The 9710-nt window shown below is 32.3% G+C and overlaps 1 long non-coding RNA gene across 1 annotated transcript; it reads right to left on the reverse strand.

The window, feature by feature from the left end:
- Positions 1 to 3593: 3593 nt before the first annotated feature.
- Positions 3594 to 5733, reverse strand: LOC311436405. Its single transcript, XR_014692819.1, has 3 exons — positions 5324 to 5733; positions 4201 to 4382; positions 3594 to 3691 (listed from the first exon to the last, which is right to left on the reverse strand). It is a non-coding gene; the product is annotated as an uncharacterized lncRNA (long non-coding RNA).
- Positions 5734 to 9710: the final 3977 nt, after the last annotated feature.

Raw genomic sequence — 9710 nt, forward strand, 5'->3', positions numbered from 1 at the left:
TTAAAATTATCTTTCTTGAAAATAAACATAATTTATGGATACAGGAAGGGAGAAAGCAAAGGTTTGCTGCTATTTATTAAAGGGAAAATGTGTTTTAAAAGTTATATTTTAAGAAATGTAATGAATAAATTCACAGAAATACTTTCCAATGGTAAATATTTATATACAATACATATCTGGGCTGCAAAGTAATATTTCTTACTTAAAAAAAGATAATAATAAAATTTAAAAAATCTAGATAACTTGATGTGAAGACAGAAGCGATTCACCCACCACAGTACAGTTGGTTGAAGACTAAGGAGTTGTTTCTTTGGATTCAAGCTTTCCACTTGTTTCAGGTACATATTAGTGGTGCAATTAATTTTATAACACTAGGGTTTTGTCATCCACTATTTCCTGTGGAATTCTGTTATGATAAGTATTCCTTAATTAAACCTTTAAAAATGTCACCGATGTTGCATACTACAGCTGAAATATAAAAACACCTCTGAGATCCAAAATAGCTTTACTGTTCAATGAAGGAAGTATAGGATACAAAGATAACCTCTAGGCTGAAGATTTTTAAGTCTTTTTGGCTGTTGCAAATATTTAATGAAGATATTATAGATGAATTTATTTATTTACTTATTTGACTATAAAAGATTAGGCATAAAGGGATTATCAAAGTATAACAAAGTAACAGTCTATGCAGCCCGTCATCTCATATTCTTGGTGTTGGCCACTGTAACGTAATTCAGACAATTTTAGCTGATAAATCAGCAAAGAACTAGTCCTGTGTATTCTCTGGAGGTGGGGAAGGAAATTAATTCCCCAGCTGATAATGCTCCAATGTGTATGTTGCATATACTATTCTTAAATATAAAAACACTATATCTTATCAAAGTTTATGATCTTAACAGATCACAGATGTTATAATAATTTTCCGCTTCATCCAGACAGGGAAAAATAAGAATATTCTTATCTCTCTTTCATTCTTTTTCTATTTCAGAATCCGATTACAGTGTTTAAATAATGAGTACCGTCATATTACAATAGTCATTTTAATAGTTTTTATTTTAAATAGTTTATCTTAATGATGTTCTCCTTTGGGTGGAAGAGCATCAGCCCAATAAGTAGCTGAATCCATTCTTGTTCTAACAACCATCTACTTTAATGTTTGGTAACATGTCAAAGATAAGATTCTGACTATCAGAGATAAAAGTTCTGTGCAACTTACCTCATTTGCACTCAAAACAAGTTTGTTGCATGTCTTGCATGATGGGAGAGAGGTCTTTCCTAGCTCACCTATGACAAATGTATTTACTACCTATTAACCTATTATTAATTAACAATATTTTTACTTTATTTTATTAACAATTAATTGTTAATTAACAATTAACAAATTAGCAACTTGTTTGGCTATAAGTTGCCACACAATTTGTATGACGTATAGAAGTGTTGCACTTTCCATGTAGAAGAGAAACTACATCTATACACAGTACTCAACTCATAAAAACAAATGTATTGATTTATTTCCTCCCCCCCCCCATTTGTCTACCAGCAGAATTTTCATCATAGGCTCTTTCCCAGACTCATTGCTTGGGGAGCCTGGGCAATAAACTGCAAATAATCTTGCAATTCATTGGCACCAAGTATTTTGGAGGTAAGTAGGTACGTAGTACTAGATTCCTGAGAGGTTGGTACAACTATGACAAAAATAGATAAAAAGGTAGACCTAAAAAAGGTAAAAGGTAGACCTAAAGGTAAAAAAAAAGGTAAAAAGGTAGACCTCACAACACATTATCTTAAACTGGAGCTGTTTTAATATGATGTACAAGCTTTTAGCATTGGGTTGCCATTTGTATTAGTTGTATGGCAGTGGGATGCACTTCCAAAGCAAACAATTGCTAAACATCTAGATTTCCAAATCTATTGTCTATATATACAAACTGGGAGGAGAGAGGAAGGGGAAAGTGCAGGGTGGAAGAGTCTACAATAAGAACTGTGAAAGTTTGGACAGAAAACTTATATCCACATACCTATTTTCTAATCTTTCTTCATTCTGATTCCACGTGACTATTCCACATAACATGTTCTCAGTTACAAAATACTCAAGGTTCAAAAAGTTCTTCTTTGAAACAAGCCTTTGAAATAACTAGAATAACTAATTTTGAGATAATTTTTTAGTCACTGAAGAGAGCAAAGTGTCCCTCTTATTTTTCTTATACCTTCCTTTTCTTCAGTTTGTTAAGATTTCAAAGTTTGAAACACTGTTCATTTTGTAACTTACTGAGTGAAATATTTGTGGCATTCATGTGAATGATATCATTAGTGATATAAGAAAAAAAATGACTAAGATAAAAAGGAAGAAAGTTCCATGGGGAACAAAAAGTTATTACATCATAGTTACGATCTTTTCTAATTCAATGAGCAACTACAGTACCCTACAGAAATGTTTGTGAAGTGCTCAGGTCAATCAAATCTCCCCATCGTTTTCCTTTGAATTCTTTATTTCTAGCTTCTGTTGCATACATATTTAATCAGACTCCTCACTTTTGTACATGCAAAGGACTTTTTTTTAATAAAACATGTTTCATAGAAAGGAAAAGAGCCATTAGCTCACTTCCAAGGCAGATGATTCAAAATTCAGAAAACACCTAATCTGAAATTGAGTTAATCTTAATAATGTACTCTCAAAAAGATTCACCAGCACCACCACCTCATGTCACAAAGTGACTCAGAACAACATATTGAACCCAGTATCTAGGTGTTTAACATATTTTTTTTTCACAGAATTACTAAATATTTTCCTGATTTTTAATGCATACCAATTATCTCTGAAGTTTACTCATTTTCCTCTGACACTGACTTAAAAACATAGTTAAAAAATAATACTGAAAGGTATAAACTTTACTTTCAAGGAGATTTGAATAGAAATGTTTTTGTTTTCTTTCCTTTGTTTCTCACTTCTTTGGCCTTGTTAGTAATAGGCAATAAATTTTTCTAATCTCTCTACTCCAAGTCTGTTTTGCCCATCAAAATAATTTTGAGTGATTTCCCTGTTCTTATCTTAACCCTTGAGTCCTTTGCATGTTTTCTCTCTCTTTCACTTTGAGGAGGGAGAGTGAGAGAGCAGTTGTGGAGCTTGGCTGCCCACCCAAGTAAAACCACCACAATCATCTGGAGCATTGTCCATTAGTTTTTTTGTTTGTTTGTTTGTTTTTTCTTTAGATCTGCATTAAAAATGTCTTTCCAAGTCCTGAAACAACCTCAAGTTGTTGCATCAAATCATATTGCATCAAATCACCCTTTTTTAAATGGGTGTTGGAGGGTGATAAGACGGTGCTGTTTATCCTGGTTTCTCAGGTATTTGCCCTTTAGCTACACTGCAATTCAAGATCAGAAAATAAATGTCTTCTTCTGGCTACTGTCTGGATTTTCCTCTCCCATAAGCAGTTAAGAAATTTAACTTAGAGAGGATAGAGACATGGTTAATATTTCTCTGACCATATTATCACAAATCCATGAAAGACTCTGGTTGCATATCACTGAATACCACCTACATATAAAAATTAACAAGGAGGTTAGGTCCTTGTTATAGAGAGGATAGAAATACCTTAGTTTTGTACATGCATTGTGGGACCCTTCATGACCTTCACGCTTCTAGACTTGGAAACAACATTAAGTTTCTTGCAGCTGATGAATCTTGTGGCTACAGAAAAAGGAATGGGACAAAGGAATGATTTTCTTCAAATAGAATAGCCTCTTTAGTAAAGATTTACTGACATCAGACCACTTTGTTAATTTCTATAAAATCATACACTCATAGAATTGTGGAATGGTTTAGTTTAGAAGGGATCTTTAAAGATCATCCAGCCCAACCCCCTCTTCCCTGAGCAGGGATATCTTTCACTAGGTCAGGTTGTTCAAAGCCCTTTTTGACCTGACTTTGAACACTTATAAAGTGTTCTCTGGGCATCCTGTTCCATTGTCTCACAACTCTTAATGTAAAAAAAAATTCTTCCTTATATCCCATATAAATCTCTTTCAGTTTAAAACAGTTCTCCTTGTTCTGACAGTAAAATTCCTGGTAAAAAGTCTTTCTCCATCTTTCCTTATATATTTTGAAAGGCTGTAATAAGGTCTCCCCAGAACCTTCTCTTCTCCAGGCTAAAGAACCCCAGCAGTCTCAACCTTTCTTCATAGGAAAGGTGTTCCCACCTTCTGATCATTTTGTGGGCCTCCTCTGGAGCCACTCTAAAATGTCAGTCTTTCTTGTGTTGGGCACCCCAGAGCTGGATGCAGCACTCCAGGTGGTGTCTTATGAGCACAGAGAATCCTCTTCCTCAACCTGATGGTCACGTTTCTTTATATGCAGCCCAGGATCTGATTTGCTTTCTGTGCTGCAAACACACATTAACAGCAATTTTCTTAAATTTAATTTTCTTAAATAAACGTCATTGTTTTTTTATAAAATTATCGAGACACTTGAAAAATTCATCCCTCTATATCAAACTGGCTATATAATTCATGCCTCTTTATTTTACATTGGAAGACAGTGCTAACTATTCTATCACACAATTCAAAGTATTTCAAAACACTCTTGTTTTTAGTAAGATGTGTTAGATGTACGTGAATGTCATACAATAGAACAAAGACTGTTTTCTATGTAAATAGATATATAATAAAATAACACAATTTATAAACAAAATTAATTAATAAATAATTAAGGATAAATCTAATAGAATCTAAAATGCATAAACTTTAAAATAAACCAAAAATATTTCCTTTAATTTTGTTTTACATTAAATAAATTAAATATATATATATATCCTATTGCATAACTGGAACAACTCTAACACTATTTTAGTATCATCTGCAGAAAAAAAGTATTTTGTATTTGATTACATGTCCTCTGTACTATATTTATTTCACAGGTTAACATGAAATTTCACTGTAAAGCCTTGTTTTCAGGAATAAGCTACAAGAAACATGCTATCTAGGTCAAATTTTTCTCTCAGCTTTCTGCTTCAGGCTAAACCTTCCTAGAATAATTTTATCAAAATGGTGAGCTGCTTCTAGGAAAAGGTTAGATAATTTAATATAAAGTGTTACACTAAAAATCTTGTGATCGACAAAAAATGGAACACAGCTCACATGTGGAGGCAAGAACTATTTATTGTCAAGTCTAACTCAAAATCTAATCAAAATGGAGCAAGAGTTATGTCTAATCCTATTACACTAATCCAGATACTTGCAGTATAAATTATTACCAAAATAAACAGACAAAAAAAAAAATTACTAATAGTAAAACTGTCATACAATAAGACTTACTAGTACCTACCTGTTTTATCTGAAATTGCACACTCCCATCCTCCAGGACCTAAGGCCAGCGGAGGTGGCTATCCTCATGCAGAATACAACAGGACTCAACAAATTGTCAGCAACCTTGGGGGTCTCCAGAGATGTTCATGGTGCGAGGTTCCAACTGAGTCTCTAGGTCGCTATGTAGGGTCATGTCTATGTGCCTTCACATCTCTGTCTACTTACAGTTCACTTCTTTCCAGCTCAAGTTTGAAGGCTATACAATAGGCAGCCTCAATAGGCTAAAAGAGCAACAGTATGCTGTGCTAAGACTTCATCAACTGGTCAGACTTGACCAAAGAAAACTTCAGAGCTCAAGTGGGTGAGGGAGACACTCGGCCACCAGCTCATTGTTCAAACAAGGTAAAAACAGCTCATGATAAGACAAGTCCAGACCAGCCCCAAGACCCTGCTTTGTCAAGTCTGTACAAAGCCTGTGGGCTTTAATTAGTAATGGCAGCAATCATATTAACTGGATTACATCTGTGCAACAATCTTAAGATATTAAAATTAGAGTGAGTTAGTGGTGAGACATTTCTCAAATATATATATATATATTTTTTTCATGTGTAAGCTTTCCAGTTCTTCCCAGAATTATTAAGAGAACTTTACTGTTTATCTTGTGTTCAGTCTTAAATAAGTTTTAAACATAATAATATTCCCAAACTGGTGCTTGAATATGCAAATGCAACATCAAACTGTCTTATTTTTGATATTATTTTTAATGCACAAAACAGTTTTTTTGATGTGTGGCATATGTAATCATCCACAATCATCCAAACAATTAAACATTTTGACCTAGGATTATTCATAACCCTGTATTATTTTTACTCGGTAATGAGTAAAATATTGAAGGACACTTGGATATGGCCATTACACTTAGGTGGAAAGAGAAAGAAGACTATAGATCTATGGAAGTCTAAATCCACATAAAGAAAATTACAGACTTTCTTCTAGTACATAGAAAACAACCAAAGAAACAAACAAAAAAAAAAAAAAAAAAAACAAAACAAAACAAAACAAAAAAAAAAAAACAACACCTTTTTCTATGCTTTATTTGTACTTATTTATTTATTTATTTTTATTTTTCTATTTTTTAGTTTGGTCTATACTCTTAGTCATATTTTCTAAATTTTTGGGTAGACCTGTATGGAACCAGGAGCTGGACTCAGTGATCCTTGTGGGTCCCTTCCAACTTGGGATATTCTATTACTATATGATTATATGATTAAAGTGTCTCAGAAATTCTCTTGAATAGTAATTACACTAGCAGCTACTATGACTAAGGCAACAACTGGGCCAATTGGCCTGGATTATGATTTTAAGCACTTAATTGAAGAATCCAGTTCAGAAGTGTGTCTCTTCTTAATTTAACTGATTTTTTCCAGACAGGTCCCCTGTAAGACTACACATCAAGGCAACACCTTATTTTGAAGTCCCATTATTTGTGTAGTGCTATATCACCATTCAAAAATAAATAAATAAATAAAACAGGCCATCTATTTCAATGATGTCATGAACATTGCTATTCTCATGTGTTCAAAGGTTAAAATACAAACAAACAAAAACAACAACAAAACACAGACTTAAATATTATCCACTTAAAGTCTGCTTTAATACCTTTACAATTCTGAAACAAATGTGTGAACTAAATGCAACAATTTCTGCTTCTTTCCAGAGACACTCTGAGGCTTTTAGAATGTGTTCCTGTTTTAGAAAGTGTTCCTATTGTATTCTGAAAGACAAAAAATAATGTATTTAAATCATTTGCATCTGATGATCTACAGGAAACTCATGATTAAGAATGTCTTTGTTAAATCAAGTTGTCTCTGAAGACTGTTTAAACCCATATTCCATATAGATTCTTTTTTTTTTTCTTTTTTTCTTTTTTTTCCCAGAAGAGAAAATGTATACTGATTGAAATAGTATGGCAAATTTAAAGTATTGTTACTATATGAAAATCAATCACCTTGAATATGTTTTTCTCTTAAATGTTCTGTAGTATGGAGGAAATTCTTCTCTATGGCAAAGATTTTAAAACACATTTGAAGTCAGAGTTCTAACTGAGTATGGAGGTTACAGACAATCTAAAATGTATTTTGACCTTAAATAGAGAATGAAATACAAAGTCAGATGAGTTATGCTTAACACCTCTGAGACTCATGCCATTCAATTCCTACCCATAGTAATACGCCTGAGAAATGGAGCTCTTAAAATTTAAACATTTATCTCTATAGAGAAACATTTCTGTAGTATGGTAGTATTTTGTGAATATAATTTCTTGTATGCATTTGGCCAGATACTTGTTTCATTCATGTGACTGCTGATTTAAATAGGAATGGCTTCTACTCCATTGCTAGATGAGACTGGGAAAAAAATAAATAAATTGTTTCTTTGCAAGTTCTTTCTCTCCAGAGTTCAGCATCTTTTGCTCTAAAGGGAGTTTGAATTTCAACCTAAAAATAAAATAAAATAACAGAAAATAAAAGAAAATAATAGAAAAGTTCATTGTCATTTAAACAACATAATATCAAAATCTGCTGTATTAACATAATTTGAAAATATTCAACCCTGAAACAGTTGTAGCGAACTTTAAAAATGCTGAATGGGAGATGTAATTGAGACCAGGTGGGCTTCTAGCAGCAGGAGGCAATATAGTAGAAAAAAAAATAAAAATCAGAAACTTAAAATGTATACTTTAGGATATTTTCTACTGAGATTTTTTAAACTCTCTGAAGTCAGCACCTGTAATTTTATCTTCTTCAGCATTTACTGAAACTTCTGCCGAGCTAATAAAGATACTTATTTTATTTGAAATTATTGCACAATCTCTTACTGTTATATAGTCACTTCTGCCCCACTCCATTCTGCTGCTAAGGAGTCTGTTTAATTAGGCAGCAAGAAAGCTAGTTCTTCTAAAGGTACAGTTAAGAACATCCTTACTAATATTGCTATTATATGTTATTATATTGCTTTTTTGTTTGTTTGTTTTGTTTTGTTTTGTATTTTTAAAGTGACTTATCCTCCATATTCCTAAGTATTATGTGTTTAGATCTGTGAATAAATATCGTTAGTGCATTTATCATGAATGTCATGGAAAATGGAGAAGGGCTGGTCAGTGAGAAGTTATAAACCTGCACAAGGTTTAGTGATTTGATAACATTTTACTTTTTCTCCACTTCTACAGAAGAAGGAAAATTAAACTGTTATAGATGTCAGAAGATCTTTTCTTGGTGATGAAAATAGGATCAACTACTTCCAAATAGAAATGGCACAGCAATGAAAGAAAGGAATAATATTAATCATAGCCTTTAAAAACCCTGTAATGTTTTACATCAAGAGATGTAAGGATAGTGTCAGACATACCAAAATAAATCCTTAAGACGTTCACTTGTATTCATCAGTGAAATGTTCCTTTTTTGGAAGTGAATCTTTTCAAATCTGATTGGACAATATACCAGAAAATATCCAACATTGGTAGGAGACAAGAGTGGAATTTTTTATCTTTTTCTACTGCATAATTTTCTGAATAACCCTTCATTGGCTGAGTGTCTCCAGAACTTTGTGAAAGTAAATTAGATTCTGTTAAAGTGACAAGAATACTACACTCACTGATTAGAAAAACAAAATGCAAAAAAAGTTTGTGTGTACTTTAAAAAAAAAAAAAAAAAAAAAACACTATTCTTGAACCACAGAAAAGGTAGCCTCACAATACTCTGTTTCTTTGTTATGAGGAAGTATCACATTCCAATATTCCTGCATGTGGAAAACATTTTCATGTGAAAAATTTATGCCTCCTGCAAAAATTAAAATTTTTCATTTCAACAGCCTTGATTACTAAAGAGGCCTATGTTTCTTCTCATTTTTCTTCATATTCTTTTTAACAGCGATCCAAGCTGACAAAATGTTATTAATTAAACAAAATACACAATTACAATGTGAGATTTAAAGCATCTCAAATTAGATGAAATTCAAATTTCCAATTGCATTAATCTTAGTACACTTTTTAAACAAACTTCAAAAGCTTCAGAATAGATACCTGGTAAGGGGTAAAACTCTTAAGTTTTAGGTAAAATATAAGATATCTTACTCTTTTACTGCTTTAAACATCTGTGAAAGTGAAAAGCACAAAATAAAAATGGACTAATATTTTCTTTTCCTTTTTAGATTGAAGTTCAAGGCTTATTGCTTGTGTTTAAACAAACACAACACAGTAGATGAATTTAATAAATATACAAAATGAGTTTTAAAGTTCTAAATTTGTATTTGCTATTCACACAAGAAATCAAACAGAATAAGAAGGGAAGAACTCACCAAAAAAAAAATAAGTAACTAAGTATAGACTTGCTTACAGATCTTCCTAGAAG

This window comes from Aythya ferina (assembly GCF_964211825.1).
Source record: "Aythya ferina genome assembly, chromosome: 4".
NCBI classification, from domain to species: Eukaryota; Metazoa; Chordata; class Aves; order Anseriformes; family Anatidae; genus Aythya; species Aythya ferina.